Source organism: Octopus sinensis, linkage group LG1, assembly GCF_006345805.1.
Source record: "Octopus sinensis linkage group LG1, ASM634580v1, whole genome shotgun sequence".
NCBI lineage: Eukaryota > Metazoa > Mollusca > Cephalopoda > Octopoda > Octopodidae > Octopus > Octopus sinensis.
In genome coordinates this window covers 197,967,833-197,986,949 of record NC_042997.1, presented here as the reverse complement: position 1 = coordinate 197,986,949, position 19,117 = coordinate 197,967,833, and the positions used below count along the sequence as shown (strand labels likewise).

The window sequence follows — 19,117 nt, the reverse complement described above, 5'->3', positions numbered from 1 at the left end:
TTAAACTCAGAAAGCAACGGCGGACGAAAATACCACAAAGCATTTCGCCCGGCGTGCTAACGTTTCTGCCAGCTCGCCGCCTTAATAAAATTCTCTTTGTTTAAGGACGCAACGCAACGCCCGATTCAGGAATTGAACCTACAGTAAATAACCTTATGGTTATGAGTCAAATACTCTAACCATCATGCTGCGCATCATTAATTTTTCATATATAACACATAAAAAAAGGCGAGAAACAAGCAAGACATAAAATAGTAACATGATATTTTATTTGGGAACATTTTAATTAATTTTTCCATTGTAAAGTTCACGATACAAATTTATCACATACTCTCAACAAGAGATATGGAAATAAAAAACGATATCCTTTTGTGTATGTATTGTACGGTTTGTGTAGTTTGTCAAGAATAAACGTTGCTATGCCATCATCCACCTTGGTGCATCATCTAGCACCCAGATTTCATCTGTGGCTACATTTCAATGTTTCCATAAAACAGCAGTCAACACTTTGGGCTTTCATAGATCTGTTAAACAGTGTGCAGGGAGCTTAAATATCTCAAAACGTGGGGTTTAGGGTTGAAAATTACTTCAGCAAGGAAAGAGGCACCTCGGGCGGATTGTACACAGAAACTACCGTCTGGCTCATTGAACAAACGGAGTGACACTAGAAGAGTTTTGTGAAGTGTAGCTAGTCTGACTATTGGAATAGTTAGCTCCACCATATCCAACAGACTCTTTTACCAGTCTTCATAAGTTTCTGCGTCTAGATCTCCATTGAGTTCGGTCAATAATGTGTGGTGTGCAAACCTGCTTATTTTATTTGCTATGCACTCCGTTATTAATCCTTACAATAATCACATACCGTTTCATCATCCGAATCACATGATGACAAACAAGTGGACTAGCGCCAAAATATGTACATACAACGAAAACTTTATGCGATTCTTGTTTTCTTGTGGAACTTTCTGTGAGCGGATCGCGCCCTCAGCAGTCAATGAAAATATAGTAGATTTTATTTAAATGTTATTTCGGAAAATTAGTTGTATTTTATTTAGATTCTTTCTTTTAGATCTTCGTAGTATATATTGAAGATAGAAGGGATAACATGAAGGGACATTTTATCCATCTTATTAGTAGTTTCCAGGAGATGTTTGACGCCAATCACCATTGCACAACCATGTTCTCTGGAAGATATTGGGACTTCTGAGCTTCTGAATTTCGATGTTTCAAAAAAACTGAATGCTGCTATCATGAAAATATTTCTTCTGAAGCTGGCAACAGAGAACATTTCAAATTTCAATTGGTGTACCGTTAGAATAATAGATATTGAACAGAAATTCAATCTACTCCATTAACGTAATTAATAAAAGTTAGGAAGATGATGATAATAATAATAATAATAATAATAATAATAATAATAATAATAATAATAATAATAACAATAACAATAATAATAACAATCATAATAATACTTTAAAGGATTAACGTAACTCTTCACAAAGCTAAATAGACAGTACGAAGAAGGTATCGTCTAATAATAATAATAATAATAATAATAATAATAATAATGATAATGATGATGATGATGATAACAATAATAATAATAATAATAATAATAATATAATAATAATAATAATAATAATAATAATAATAGTAACAATAATAATATCCCAGTAGCTATAGGTGCATTAGGAACTATCCCAAAAATATTTGAGTAGATGGATAGAAGAAATAGGCATAAAACCCAGTTTAGTACAGCTCCAGAAAACAGTGTTATTAGGGACAATTAGGATACTCAGGAGGGTTCTTGGTATCTAAGGTTACTTCTTGCAACCCGGTGTTAGGAATTTTTATATAATAATAATGAAATTATTGTATACAGTGCTCAGGTGCACCACGACTTGTCAAACGGGCGTATAAAGCATATGCAGTAATGTACAATGCCTGGGAAGTGAACAGTGTATGAGTCAGATACATGCTTGCGTGTGTATGGAGGGGAGAAAATCAGGTGTAGTGTTGGTGAATCTCAGGAAGCATGGAGGTTTTGAAGGATGCAGTGCTCCAACAACTAACAACTGATGCCAGCAGTTTGTTCCATGCTTCAGCAACTCTTAGCGTGAAAAAATGTTTCCGAAAGTCATGGGGGCTGTGTTGTTTTCTGACTTTGTAAACATGTCCACGGGTGTTAGGTGGAGTTTGAGAAGGTGCTTAGAGTTATTGTTTGTAAGATGGTTAATAATTTTATGGGTGTCTGCAAAGTCAGCTGCTAGACATCGGAGTTTCAATGTATCCATGCCCAGGGAAGTAAGGCGTTCAGAATATGGCAAATGCCTGATGGAGGGTATTCTCTTGGTTGCACGTCGCTGAACGGCTTCCAGGCGATTAATATCCTGGGCAAGATAGGGGTTCCAGACCGGTGATACAAATTCCAGGTGAGGCCGCACCATAGCTATATAAAGCCTCAGATAGATAGCCGGAGAGCGGCTCACAAAGGACTTGGTAAGTTATGCCAAGACACCCTCAGCCTTCTTGGCAATTTTAGCAATGTGTTTTGTCCAACGCAAATCGCTGTCGACAATAACGCTCAGATCACGTTCACAAGAAGATTTTTGAGATTAGTGTTGTGGAGGGAGTAAGTAGACGCTGGGTTTTTCCTCCCAAAATGAATGGTGGCACATTTGTCTACAGCCAGCTTGAGTTGCCAATCCATGATCCACTGCTGCATTGTGTCCAGGTCTTTTTGCAATAAAGATCTATAGTGTACAGGATCTGTCCTCTTTATTTCGAGGTACAGCTTGATGTCATCTGCATATTTCAGCACTGTGGCATTCTTTAAGTTGGCATCTCTATGTCGTTAACATATGCAACAAATAAAAGGAGGACAAGAACAGATCCCTGTGGTACACCAGATGTCATCTCATAGAGTGAAGAGTGCTGTCCTAGAGCTGTGACAACTTTTCGGCCGATAATGAAGGACTTCAACAGATATAGAGATCATCTCTTACACCCATTGCAGAGAGTTTCATCATAAGTCTTTTGTGTGGCACAGAATTAAAAGCCTTAGCAAAGTCCAGGTAAACAACATCCGCCCAGGAGCCACCATCAGTGATTCGGGTAATGTCCTCAAGAAACTCAATGAGTTGATTACAGCAGCTGGAGTTAGGAATAAATCCAAATTGTGACGGCTGGATGAGGCTGTGATACTTGCAGAAGTTTCAGAGGATTCCATCAGTTTGGCGATGCAGCTAGTAAGACTTACGGGGCGATAGTTGATAGGCGATGTACGGTCACCTTTTTTGAACAGAGGGATAACACTGGCAGTTTTCCACTGCTCTGGAGTAACCCCCTTTACCAACAGTCTCATCCGTTGTGTGTGTATAATAATAATAAAAAATTAAAATAATAATAATAATAACAATAATAATAATTAGCAAAGTATGGCCAACAACTACAAGGCTTACTAGCAAATGGTAAACAAGTCAGTGATGACATCAGGATGCAATTTGGCCTCGGTAAAAGTGCAAAAGCTACCGTTATCAAAAGGAAAATGACAAAAACATCCAACGTTAATCTTGACCAGCAGAATGTCATAAAGTAGTTAGAACCATCAGAGAGCTACAGATACCTAGAGGTATTTGAAGGTGATGGAATCAGCAAATCAGTGATGAGGAAAAGGACGGGGGCAGAATGTTATCGCAGGGTAAGGGCAATACTCAAGACAGAGTTGAATGCAAAAAATAGGATCGAAGCGATCAATACTTTATCCATACCAGTTGTGATTTACAGTTTCAATATCGTTAATTGGTCAATTACTGAAATATGCGATCTTGATAGAAAAATACGTAAACTGTTGACAATGCATAGAATGCACCATCCTGAGGCGGATACAGAACGACTTTACCTGTCAAGAATAGAGGATGACCCTGGAGTTTACAACTGGAATTACCAATGAAGATTGCCATAATTGGACTTAAACACCTACCAGAAAAACTCTGAGGACTGGATATTAAAACTTGTCTCAAAACATGAAAACAAGACAGCATCATACTCAGTAACAAAACAGGTAAAGGAATATATATGTAAATTCCAAATACAACAAATCCAGAATTAGACGCACTGGAAACAAGCGCAGAGAAAGCTAAGCGCATAAAAAACCTACTAAAACTGCTGCTTTAGACACTCTTACTGATAAATGACAAGAAAAACCACTCAATGGCAAATACCCAAATAGAGCTAATAATGCCGATGTTGACAAAGCCCTTACCCATCAATGGTTAGTGTCTTCTGGCATAAAATCAGAAACAGAAGTGTTTATCATAGCAGCCCAAGATCAATGCCTACCTACAAGGAGCTACCAGACCAACATATTAAAGAACGGCAGTAACCCAACATGTCATGTATGTAAACAACAAATGAAACCATTGATCATGTTGTCTCTATGTGCAGTCTTCTTGCGCCGACAGAGTATCTCAACAAGCATGATAGAGCTGCACAATATATTCACTGGATAATGTGCAAAAACCTGGACCTGCCGCATGATAAAAACTGGTGGGAACACAAACCACCTCCAGTGCTTGAAAATGATTACATCTCACTCCTCTGGAACTTCATCATTCAAACTGACAGAAAGATAGATGCAAATAGGCCAGACATTATATTGAAAGACTTCAGACAAAAATCATGCCTCCTCATTGATATGACTGTCCCAATCGATATAAATGTATCTGTCAAGACCTACCAAAAACTAGGCAAGTATAAAGATCTTGAAATAGAAATTAGCAAAATGTGGAACCTGAAGACTAAAACAATACCTATTGTCATAGGTGCCCTGGGAATGATAGCAAAATGGGCTGATAGCTACCTAGCTCAGATACCAGGAAACCCTAAAATGGCGGAAATTCAAAAGATAGTGCCTATGGGAACTTCCCATATCCTACGCAAAATACTTTCTATGTAATTTCAAAAGTCAAACATGAAATAATAATAATAATAATAATAATAATAATAATAATAATAATAATAATAATAATAATAATAAATACCCTGATGTAGTATCAGACAGTGACTCTCATGGCTTCCCATCTTAACTGATTGGAAGTGTTATCATGTACATTGTTTTGTCTTGGTATAAAAGATGGGCTACAGCAAATATTCTGCTCAATACCACAGATTTGCTTGTCAGTTGCTTGACCATAACTAGTGGAACATATCCCTTAGTGGATGATGAAATGTGCATCTCTGATCACGAGCAGAAGTCGTGGGAGAGCATCATAGCCATGTGTTGAGAGGAATTCTTTGGGGTTTGGATAATTCACCTTCGGAAACATGGGTATTTTGTTCAACATCCTTAACCAATCCTTATTCGGGGAGCTTTTGTGCGATATGGGCTACTCAACCTGAAGAAAATTCTAACGGGGCCCCACCAGCAAGGTCATGCGCTGTTTATCTTGATATGAGATCATTCTGTCGCGTACATATGGTTGTGATGCATGTACCTAGTGTACCCTTATCAGATGGGTAGTCATGATGGGTATAGTGGGCTTCGTATATTTTACTCCAGTGTCACTTTGATGGCATTAACTGTTCTCTCACTCAATAATAATAATGATAATAATAATAAAGGAAAAGGAGAAAGTGTTAATACAAATGAACAAAGAAAAGTGAGTGGAAGTTAGTAGTTATAGGCTTATTATTGCTTGCCATTGGTTTGGAAATTGCCAACCTGCTCCATAACAGATGAGTTGCATAATTTTATTGAATAGGAGAAACTATTAACGGATGGGCCAAAAGGGGTGCAGAAGAACTTCCAATCTATTGTGTCGACAGTAGGATATGAAGTGATGTACGAATAAGAAAGAAATTAGCTGGTTGTGGGGTAGATTACAAGAACGCGTGCCATGATATACTAAAACTGTTCGATTTGGGGGGCTTAAGGACACTGGTGGTGAGAAAATTGACGGGTATTTTCTTACGCAATGGAATATCTGGAAATAGGACTAAAATACAGAAGAAAATTGTTGGATTTTTGAAAAGACGGCGAGGATGCTTCACCATAGATTTTCGCAATTCCGTTAACTCTTCCGACAAGCTTACTGATACAATAAGACTTGCCTCTGAACTAGCTAGAAAATCAATCTTCTGCAATACAGAGATGTTCTCAGACAATGCACCAATATGGATTCTCTTATCGAAGAAGTAAGAATATTTGGTAAGGATATTGATGTTGCAGTGTAAGATTAAATAGGTTCGCCGTTTAAATTATGAAGAGAGATAGAAATATTAAATCTGATAACATAAAGATATTATAATGTGTTAACATTAAATTGCTGATGAGGAAGAATATAAGTTGCTTGGTGAGCAGCAAGGTTATAAGTTAATGTTTTCTACTTTAGGCACAAGGCCCGAAATTTGGGGGGAGGTGGGACAGTCGAGTAGATCGACCCCAGTACACAACTGGTACTTGTTTTATCGACACCGAAAGGATGAAAAGCAAAGTCGACCTCGGCGGAATTTGAATTCAGAATGTAACGACGGACGAAATACCTATTTCTTTACTACCCACAGGGGGCTAAACACAGATAGGACAAACAAGGGCAGACAAACGGATTAAGTCGATTATATCGACCCCAGAACGTAAAGACAGACGAAATACCGCTAAGAATTTCGCCCGGCGTGCTAACGATTCTGCCAGCTCACCGCCTTATGGATGATAAGTTAATGGAAGGAAGGAGAAATGCTCCAAAGAGTAGAATGGAAGCTTTGGGGAGGTACAGTACTCGAAATACAACTAAATGAAGATTATGTCATCGAAGTTAGCAGTACATGGGTCCTTCTGGTGTTGAGATACTTTGTTTCCTTACTAAAGTGAACAAAAACAGAGTTAAAGGAATTGGATAAAAGATCTAGGACACTACTACTAATAATACATAACTCACAACACCCTAAAAGTGATATCGACGGTTTCCATTTAAAAAATCAGGAAGGAGATAGCGGTTTGTTAAATGCAGGAAACTCTATAAGAACTGTGATTTTAGATTTGGAAAACTATGCTGTGCGTAGGGAGATATATTATTTGCGGTTAGAAATATCAAAGAAGTCACCGTAACAGTGCGAGAATTCAAGAATGGAAAGGAGTACGACGGGACAAATACCTGGAAAGAGACAGAAATTACACGGATAATTCTTGAAAGAAACCAAGGATGTTGGAAGTAAAGAATATTGGTTGTAGTTGACGGACGGAAACCTGAAACGAGAAACTGAACCGCTGATTATATCAGCTCAGGAACAAACTATTAAAAACATTTTATAAAGAGAACGTTTAATGAAACTTAAACGGAGAGCAAACACAGAACCTATGGAAAAGGAGACGAAAGTATTAATCATCTCCTAAATGAGTGCAGCAATCTAACACATAAAGAGTATTGATGCAGGCTCGACTGTATCGGTAAAAGAGTGCATTGGAAAGTTAACTTCATTTGTGGATTCAAAGTTACAGACAAGTGGTACGATGAGCAATTCGGTGTCAGATGAAATATAAAATAAAGTTTAAGATATAAGTTGGAAGATATATTAAAGGCAAATGAAACATGAAAGTATACAGCATGCATAGATATGTCCATAATTAGGTATCTGAAGATGAGCACACAGAAGGGAGAAGTACTAAGAAAGAAGGCAACATAGCCGAAAGATATCATTAAATTTATCTATTATAAATAGTGATCGCCACAAAGAAACAAGAATTTAAATTATATAATATCCATGTTTTCAGATATAGATCATACTGTATCATAGAGGATACTGATAAAATATTCGTCAGCGGTGTAATAGTAGAAATATTTTGTGGCGAGGCATAAAACGAAAGTATTGGTCACTGAGAATTTGTCTGCAGACGTTTTATGCAAGAAGAACATAAATGATCAATGTGAAATACAGCAATTGATTTATTTTCTTTCAAAATATAAATGAAATAAGGACAAATGCAAAGGCAATATCAAATGTTGCATGATACCATTATCCCTCAAATAATGATATCAGGAATGAAAACAATACATTTCAACTATAGAACAATAAGATTTAGAGCAATAGATTTCAAATATATCTAAACAGTAAAAGAAATATATTAACGGTGGAAAGAAAATAATCTTCAAAAATGATATACAGCGATATATCGTTATATCGTCACCTGAGGTCGCGAAGAAGTAAAATTACTCAATCTCTACCCTTAATACATGCTAAAATCTAAATATAGAGGTCGCTCATGCCATATACTCTAAATAAATATGGAGCATTAGTGGAGTGTGTCTGTCAGAAATGAGACTGAGCAGTTAATCTTCAATCAGGAGGAAAAAGCCACGAAAGAGTTCTAAATATCGCATCGTATATAATATGTAATTGAAGGCACGTGGCATAGTGGTTAGGCGTATCGCACACACGATCCTGAGATCGTGGTTTCAATTCCCAGACAGGGTGACATGTTGTGTTCTTGAGCAAAACACTTCATTTCAAATTACTCCTGTCCACTCAGCTGTAAATAGGTACACCCTGTGAGGGACTCGCCTTCTGATCGTGGGGTAATGCTGGCCTGCTCCTCTAGTCAAGTGGGGTGGTATCATTCGAAAGCTAAAAACCGATGCAAGGCGCATTGTAACCAGCGATGTATAATAACACCCAATAGCCGGGTCAATCACGTGATGTGTCCTTCCATTTAGGGGGAAGCGTTGTGATCTTGGTCTCTTATGGGCTATGAAAACTGGATAACCGGCCCTAATGATTTCTAAAACTCGAAGCGGTAATTACTTATATACAAGACTGAAGCTAAAAGAATGGGGTTATTCGATTGATTGTCGTGAATTTACACACTAATACTTTGTAATATCAAACAGAAATTCACTATTAATTCCTTTAATTAATTCCTCAATGACAGTGACTTCTGCTCTTCCAGAATAGCAAGTTTCATATCTTCACTTAGACACAACCGAATCACTTGTTACTCAAATTATATTTCACTTTTCAGTCTCCGCCCGAAGCACTTTGTCCAGTCTTCTTTCCCCAAGATTGAAATCCTCTCGAAATTTCCCTCCCATTTATGCAATAACTGCAAGCATTGCGCCATAAACTGTCAAACTGGACATCAACTGCATCTTTTGCACCGATACAGGAGTGGCAGCAAATGTCATAAGCACGGCACCACCGTCACTGTGGAGGCGCAATGGCCCAGTGGTTAGGGCAGCGGACTCGCGGTCATAGGATCGCGGTTTCGATTCCCAGACCGGGCGTTGTGAGTGTTTATTGAGCGAAAACACCTAAAAAGCTCCACGAGGCTCCGGCAGGAGATGATGGTGAGCCCTGCTGTACTCTTTCACCACAACTTTCTCTCACTCTTACTTCCTGTTTCTGTTGTACCTGTATTTCAAAGGGCCGGCCTTGTCACTCTCTGTGTCACGCTGAATATCCCCGAGAACTACGTTAAGGGAACACGTGTCTGTGGAGTTCTCAGCCACTTACACGTTAATTTCACGAGCAGGCTGTTCCGTTGATTCGGATCAGCCGGAACCCTCGTCGTCATAACCGACGTGTGCTTCCATCCATACCAGCAAAAATAAAACACTCCACATTCAATTGTCGATCGAATAAAATTTTATATGTGCTTCTCTATCTTCCACTACTACTATATCTACCTAACTACCTTTCTCTAAATAAATTTATCCGTTCATTTCATACACCACACATGGGAACATGCCACACTATATATGATGGTATGTATTCCTTTCAGGAATCCTCCGTAAGCAATTCAGCAGTATTCGTATCTACGTCTGTGTTGCACACACTTCTCTCAAGTATCATACTTTAACTGAAAATCAAGATTTAGTGAAAGTAATTCCTTTCCATTATCATTATTTTATGTCAATCTTCCATATTCTTCTCTGTATTTTTCTCTCGTGAATTAGAAAGAAACCGACTCTACAGCAAATATATTATGCATTGCATTTACCAAATCTGTGAACGTAATGAATTAAAACTAATTTAGAATGCGGCTTTCTGTTTTCTTTGTGAAGAATCGGTGATTGTCTTTTGAATGAGGGATTTAGAAAAGCTTCTAAGATTGATTTATCTGGATATTTGGCAGAAGGAAAAAGGTTTTAAGTGATACGTGAGACAAGGAATTATGGTTTGCATATCGGAAATGTGCGTATTAGCTATAAATGTGTCTCTCGTGCTTGCATTACCGAGCAACTTTGTTGTGCAAGAATATGATTAATGTATATATATATGTATATATGTATGTATATATATACATATATATACATATGTATATATATGCATATATATATATATATTATATATATATATATATATATAATATATATATATGTACATACATATATATACACATGCATATATATACATATATATATGCACATACATATATATCTATACATATATATACATATGTATATATATGCATATATATACATATATATATATATATATATATGTACATACATATATATACACATGCATATATATACATATATATATGCACATACATATATATCTATACATATATACATATATATATATATATATTATATATATATATATATGTATATATGTATGTATATATATACATATATATACATATATATATATATATATATATATATATATATATATATATATATATTACATATATGTATATACATATATACATACATATATGCACACATACATATATATATATATATATATATACTTATATACACATATGTATGTGTGTGTGTATGTGTGTCAGTGTGTGTGTGTGCGTGTGTTTATATATATATATATATATATATATATATATATATGCATATAAATATATATGATTGAAAGAGCTCGTGTGTACAGTGGTGGTGTTCGTTACCTATAATGAGTTATTATTCTGAAGCCATGTAGAAAACCTTCGTTATAATTCCTATCATCAGAGTCAGCAGCAACAACATCATCATGATGAGAAAGAAGGCCAGCAACAGAATCAATGTTGACATCTTCATCTTGCTGAGAATAAATTTAGGTATCGCATCAGAACATATGTCAGTATTACGATAACAACAACTACAACAACAACAAAAAAACAAACAAGCAAATATTATGACAATATATTTATCTACAAAAGAGTATTACAAACACCATTGTTACATAGAAAAGAAGTTTCTCTGAGTTTTAAATCGTTTCATTTACTTTTGTCAAAAAGTGAAGTTTCATATCTAAATATAATGAAACTAGTATTATAACCCGATTTCATTTGGGTCTACTTAGGCCACATTTAAAGATGAGGAATTTTTTAAAAAAAGGAAAATTTTATTAAAAATTTGAAAGAAAGTGAGGGCTAAAAGCACTCGTTTTTTCACAATGAAAAATGGTTTCCTAGTAGCCGGAATTTCACGACAAAATGTATGTTTATTAAGCACAACAGCCTGCAGTGCATGCAGCTGGGCATTAAAAGCCAATCACACAAACCTAGAGGGGCTCTGGGCCCCCTTGAATCAATAAAAAACCGCAAATATAATAGGTGGAACTACATGCATTTTCAAACTCATGTTGATATCTGACGTATAGTTCTACAAATTATATCTTGCAAAGAGGATCACACTGAAGATCTACAGATAAGTTGTGTAAGTAAAATTACGTAATTTATTGATAGTGAAACAATTGTGTGTGATTAATCTTTATTTTTGTTATTTTTCATGTCTTGCTCGCTTACATTTCTGGTGTGCTAAATTTTCTGGAGAACAATTCTTAGTGGTTGAGACCGTAGCGGATCTCTTTCTAGCGTAAGGGTTTCCCCATAGTGGTTCCCACTTATATTTATGTATAAAATACTATAAATATATATATAGGTGTGTGTGTGTTTGTGTATTCTCATCTATATTGTTTTTACGTTCATTTGTTTCAGTCATTTTACTGCGCCATGCTGGAGAACTATTCTTTGTAAGCCTTGTACATATTCTATCGGTATATATATATATATATATATATATATATATATATATTAGCAGTAATGGTAAGACAGCAAAAGAATGAAAGAGACCTCGATATTATGTAAATAGAGGAATTTATTTGTAGATATAATATGTAACAATTATTCGGTTGCCATGATAAAACTCCGAGTTTCGGATGTCCAGGAGGAAACCAGAACCGGCATCTCTTCAGTTTCGATCACTGAAGAGATACCGGTGCAGGTTCAAGCCCGTGCATCCGAAACTCGGAGTTTTATCATGGCAACCGCATAAATGTCACATATTACAAATAATATATATATATATATGTGTGTATGTGTGTGTGTTATAATTGAGCGCGACGCATTCATTCCAAGTATATATTATATATATATATATATATATATATATATATATATATATATATATACAGAGAAAGAGATAGATGGATAGATAGATAGATAGATAGGTAGATAAATAGATAGATAGATAAACAGATACATACATATATGCATACACAACATTACATACATAATACAGACATACACACACACACATACATACATACATACATACATACATACATACATACATACATACATACATACATACATGCATGCATACATACACACATTGATCGAATATTTGCGCCAGTATTAACGATAGATCAACATTGATACTAATATAGTTGCTGTAGACCAGACCACTTCTATAACTGTCTTTACCAGAAGCACTTCGGAGGTATGAACGAAAGAAGCTCTCTTCATTGTCTAGTATACTTGTAACTTTTTTCGGAATCTATAAACACATGTTGTTCAACCCCACCTAAGACAGACTTGATTTTATAAAACCTTTGATTACGACATCAAAGTTATATATTTCTTTTCATGTTTGTCTACATTTTATGTATTCGAAAGACATAATCTGTCACCCAGCTCAACATTACCACATGACGACTTGTTACTATTCAGACCAGGTCTTCACATTAAATATGACATCTTTTCGTCCGCTCAGCAGTTTTAGAGATTCTCTTATAACTTACCGATGAAACCCAATAAATATTTCCAATATTTGTGTCTGCATATAAGTATATGCACACACACACACACATACACACACACACATACATACATACATACATACATACATACATACATACATACATATATAAATATATTTAATTCATATATGTATATATATATATATATATATATATATATATATATATATATATATTATGTATATATTATGTGAAATAGAAAGATGAATAATCTTGTAGTAGATTAATCAAAAGTTTAACCGATACCTTAGTAGCAAAAATCACAGCAGTGAACAGCACGGTTGGAGGTACAACCATCTGGCGTTGCAACCGTGCGTGGTGCGGATAATTGAAATTAAAACATTATTGGTGAATTGAAGAAATGGAGCTGAACGCAGATTGAACAGAAATCGTTTTATTTCATTCTACACGTGTTTCGAAAGGCACAAATTACCAAAATCCGATTGAATAATGGGACCATATTGTGTCTTTCTCTTCAGGAAGAAAAAAGGAAATCCGTTGGAAAAACAAAAACAGAACAGAGGCAGAGCAAAAAACAAATCGAACTGTGCTCCTAAGAGCCCATGGCTCTTAGTTTCGCCATGGGCTCTTAGGAGCACAGTTCGATTTGTTTTTTGCTCTTGCCTTGTTCTGTTTTGTTTTTCCAACGGATTTCCTTTTTTCTTCCTGAAGAGAAAGACACAATATGGTCCCATTATTCAATCGGATTTTGGTAATTTGTGCCTTTCGAAACACGTGTGTAGAATGAAATAAAACGATTTCTGTTCAATCTGCGTTCAGCTCCATTTCTTCAATTCACCAATAATGTGTTTATATGTATATATATATATTCGGTGGGCTTTTTGGTCGAAGAAATCGACTCAAGGACATATTCTTTGTAGAAATGATACTTATTATATTGGAAATTTTTCCCGAACCGCTAAGTTACGAGCACATAAATACACCAACGTTGGTTGTTAAACGATGGTTGAGAAGAACAAACACAGACAAGAAGCCACACACATACACACACACACACATGTATATACATATATGACGGGCTTCTTTCAGTTTCGTCTACTAAATCCACCCACAAGGCCGGTGGGTATAGTAGACAAAACCTTCCTAAGGTGCCACGCAGAGGGACTGAACCTGGAACTATATCGTTGGGAAGCAAGCTTCTTACCGCACAGCTACACCTGCGTCTATATATTTATATGCATGTATGTATATATATATATATTATGCATACATATGCGAATATATATGTATGTATATAAATATATACAAACATGTACACACATGAAGAAATTGAAAATGCACTTAGATTCATTAAAATGTATTTACATTCAACTAACCGATTTCATAATTTCATGATTTTCAAAAGTAGTACAAGAGGAAGTGCCCTGGAACTATGCCATAACTGTCAAGACAAATATAATACAGTCCAAGGTCTTTCCATCTTCGACTACTTTTGAGAATTATACAAGTTTCCAATGATTCCTTCCCTTACGGAAGACGGTAGGTTTTGAGATAAATGCTTTTTCTGATTTCATTTTTTATGAAGTCTAATGACTGAATAATGACTCCATCCTTGACCGAAATTTATTTATTGATTAGAATTTTCGTAAATATTCGTAAATATTCATTCAGTTTATATTGCACTTAAACTCATAATTGAAAATAATATAACCAGGAGAAACAATATAGGATGTGGTAGGTAAACTGCCATTATTTTTATATACATGGTACATAATCGATCTTGAAATTCTTTCTCGATACCTTAATCAATAATATATCCCAAACTGGTAGACTTCGTTTTCCATTATTATTACCTCAATGAGGCCAAAACTGAATACATAAACAAGTGCCTGTCCAACAGTGATTGCATCATCCATACTCTCAACAATGCGCCCTTAAATATGGTTTCTGATTACAAATATCTTGGATCATACATATCATCATCTGGAAAAGACTTTCTAACTAGAAAGGGTATGGCCTGGTCAGCCTGTAATGACATGCATAAGATCTGGTCATCAAATCTAAGTAGAGACTTCAAACTTGAAATCTTCAAAGCCACAGTCGAACCAATTCTACTATATGGCTCAGAAACCTGGACGTTATCAAAAAAGCTTGAGAGGCGGTTGGATGGAACCTACACTCGCCTCCTTATGAGAGCTCAAAATCTCTCGTGGAGGCGCCATCCAACCAAAATGCAAATATATGGGAAACTACCACCTGTGTCATCTCTTGTGAAATTTAGGAGAGTCCAGTTTGCTGGACATTGTTGTAGAGCTGAAAAAGAAGTAATTTCTACTCTTCTCTGGAAGCCATCTACTCGCAATACCAGAGGGCGCACACTCTCCTACCATGATGTAATCTTCAGGGATACAGGCATCCAGCAACAGGACCTCCGTAATGCCATGATGGACCGTGAATTCTGGCGTAGCATGGTAAATTCCATTTTATCTCGACTACGGTCGAACAATGATGATGATTATTCATTCTGTATAGCATTCTATAAAACAGACACAGGAAATAAATGTTTTCATACCATATTATTTGATAAGGTACTGGAATATCAGCTAATACGGTTTGGGTCTAAATCCACTGGAGGCGATTTATTGTGTATATAGATTATGCACTGAACAATTTCCTCTACAATTCAACGCTACTTGCCTGCAATCCATATCAGATCATCTTTTATTTGCGATAAATTCTTATCTATTTTGCTACACGGAATCTTTACCAAACAACACCAATTCAGAGCCTTTGGGCGATAATAAAGGCAATTTTTATTCTACTAAACTGTGTTATTAAAATGTTAATATAACATATAATCCACCTAAATATGTACTAAAACTTGGAGTAAGGTTTAATCGTGATAACATACTCAATATAAGTACATATAAAATAATCATGTTATCGGTTTAAGTGTTTTGCATTTAAATCCACTGCAAGCGCTTTCTTTGCTGAATAATTACAATCGAAAAAGAAAGTGCACTGTATGAAATTTAAATTTAAGTCATTTAATTGAAGACATCTTTCCATTATGTGTATCAGTTCTACTAAGTAATCTATGACTCTTAACTGAAAACTAGAGATTATAAGCCCTGGCTAATTGAAATCTTCAGGGAACAACAAATGGCTGAAACCAGTAAAAGATTCAGCAATTAAATATAAATTTCATCTCCGCATACTGGCTGTAGAAGTAAGTCGCTTGCTTACCAACCACATGGTCCGGGTTCAGTCCACTGCGTGGCACGTTGGGCAAGTGTCTTCTACTATAGTATCGGGCCGACCAAAGCCTTGTGAGTGAATTTGGTAGACAGAAAAATGAAAGAAGCCCGTCGTATATATATATATATATATATATATGGTGTGTGTGTGTGTGTGTGTGTGTGTGTGTGTATGTGTGTGTGTGTGTGTGTGTGTGTGTGTGTGTGTGTGTGTGTTGTGTATCTGTGTTTGTCTCCCCAACATCGCTGGACAACCGATGCTGGAGTGTTTAGGTTCCCGTACTTTAGCGGTTCGGCACAAGAGACCGATAGAATTAGTACTAGGCTTACAAATAATAAGTCCTGGGGTCGTTTTGATTCGACTAAAAGGCGGTGCTCCAGCATGGCCGCAGCCAAATGACTGAAACAAGTAAAAGAATAAACGAATAAAAGAATACTCCATTTTTCTGTTGTTGTTGTTGTAACTGCTACTGCTGTTGTTTCTGTTGCTGCTGCTGCTACTGTTGCTGTTGTTGTTGTTGATGAGGATATATAGCAACAAATCAACCCTGATCAAGCAGGCAAATGGTCAAATGCATTTCAGACTCGATCATTCTGACTTCTTTCACGCATAATATACCTTTGACAATACTAGATCCAACGTATTTCATTTTTAGAGCGGTAGAATGAACATGAGGAAAATTTCACTGTTATTTCTAGCAGGTCAGCTGTCCACATAAAAGCCACTACACCGGCCAGTCACTAGTAACGTGTTCAGTAATTAGTTAAGTAGAAACGCCATTTACTTAAAATAATTTACACTAATGAAATTAGAAGTGATGCATCTTACATCCGACAATTAAGTGCGCATCCAGCCTTAAATGCAGTAATTTAATTTTCCCACGCTAGATGAAGTATACACTGTGTCGCTATACATCATTTCAGATAATGTAGAAAGGTTTCCCATTGTAAAAACATCATTTAGTTTCGCGTTGGAACTTCTTCCATGTTCATTACAACTGTCTCTTTGGAGGTCGTTGACAGAATTAAGTGCAGTGTAGAAACAGAATCACAAGATTCGGAGACCCATATATGTACATGTATATCTATCTATCTATCTATCTATCTATCTATCTATCTATCTATCTATCTATCTATCTATCTATCTATTATCTATTTATCTATCTATCTATCTATCTATCTGTGGGAGTGGATGTGTGGTAAGTAGCTTGTTTACCAACCACATGGTTTCGGGTTCAGTCCCACTGCGTAGCACCTTGGGCAAGTGTCTTCTGCTATAGCCTCAGGCCGACCAAAGCCTTGTGAGTGGATTTGGTAGACGAAAACTAAAAGAAGCCCGTCGTATATATGTATATATATATATGCGTGTGTGTGTTTGTGTGTCTGTGTTTGTCCCCCTAGCATTGCTTGACAACCGATGCTGGTGTGTTTATGTCCCCGTTACTTAGCGGTTCGGCAAAAGAGACCGATGGAATAAGTACTGGGTTTATAAAAGAATAAGACCCGGGATCGAGTTGCTCGAGTAAAGGCGGTGCTCCAGCATGGCCGCAGTCAAATGATTGAAACAAGTTAAAGAGTAAAAGAGTAAAAGAGTATCTATCTATCTATATATATATATATTTCTCTCTCTCACTCTCTCTCTCTTTCTCTGTATATGTATATATATATGTGTGTGTGTGTGTGTGTGTGTGTGTGTGGAGGCGCGTGGCTTAGTGGTTAGGGTGTCAGCATCATGGTCGCAAGATTGTGGTTTCGATTCCTGGACCGGACGACGCGTTGTTTTCTTGAGCGAAACACTTCATTTCACCTTGCCCCAGTTCACTCATCCTCGCAATTTCGGCCGATTAATCTTGAGATTGCTCCAATCTGGCAAGCCCCAAGGAAAAACTAAGCTAAGAGCATTAGATTCATTGGAAGAAAGCATCGAATGTATACAAAAGCAGGGACCGAAAAACGGACAATGTTGCACTGTGCATCTATATACATACACACACATACATATATATATGTATTATATAATATATATATATATATTATAATATATATAATAATATAGTACTAATAATAATAATAATAATAATAATATAATAATAATAATAATAATAAATAATAATAATAATAATAAAATGATAATATGAGGGAATTTTATTCAAAACTTACAGACGTAATTTTTCTAAATGGTATAATTTAATTTTTCATTACTGAATTGATAAAAGGTGTTATTTTTCTAATTCATATATATATACATACACTTATATATATATATTGTGTGTGTGTGTGTGTGTGTGTGTGTGTGTGTGTGTGGTGTGTGTGTGTCTGTCTGTCTGTCTGTCTGTGTCTGTGTCTCTGTGTGTCTAGATAGATAGATAGATAAATAAATATACATCAAAAGATGAATAGAATTTGCTTTTCTGGTGATTTTCCCGCTTTGATAATTAGATGTTCATAAGTTATTAGGCGAACATTTAATTATCACAGTGGAAAATTATCAGAAAAACCATTCCATTAAATTTTTCATATATATAATATTATACCAAGGACTTTCTATTCTTTATTCTTCAAGGAAAAAGGGAAAAAGATATATATATATATAAACACACGCACACATATCTATATGCATACATATGGATATATGTATATAAATGTATCTATAGGCGCAGGAGTGGCTGTGTGGTAAGTAGCTTGCTAACCAACCACATGGTTCCGGGTTCAGTCCCATTGCGTGGCGCCTTGGGCAAGTGTCTTCTGCTATAGCCCTGGGCCGACCAATGCTTTCTGAGTGGATTTGGTAGACGGAAACTGAAAGAAGCCCGTCGTATATATGTATATATATATATGTGTGTTGTGTGTGTGTGTATGTT

At 35.9% G+C, this 19,117-nt stretch overlaps 1 long non-coding RNA gene across 1 annotated transcript in view; it reads right to left on the bottom strand.

Annotated features, from left to right (window-relative positions):
- Positions 1–247: 247 nt before the first annotated feature.
- Positions 248–19,117, bottom strand: part of LOC118765784 — a 53,665-nt gene continuing 34,795 nt past the window's right edge. The window contains exons 2-4 of the long non-coding RNA XR_005001667.1: positions 10,904–11,037; positions 7,152–7,243; positions 248–1,271 (exon numbers count right to left, since the gene is read on the bottom strand). This is a non-coding gene — a long non-coding RNA (uncharacterized LOC118765784). The remainder of the gene's footprint in view (positions 1,272–7,151; positions 7,244–10,903; positions 11,038–19,117) is intronic.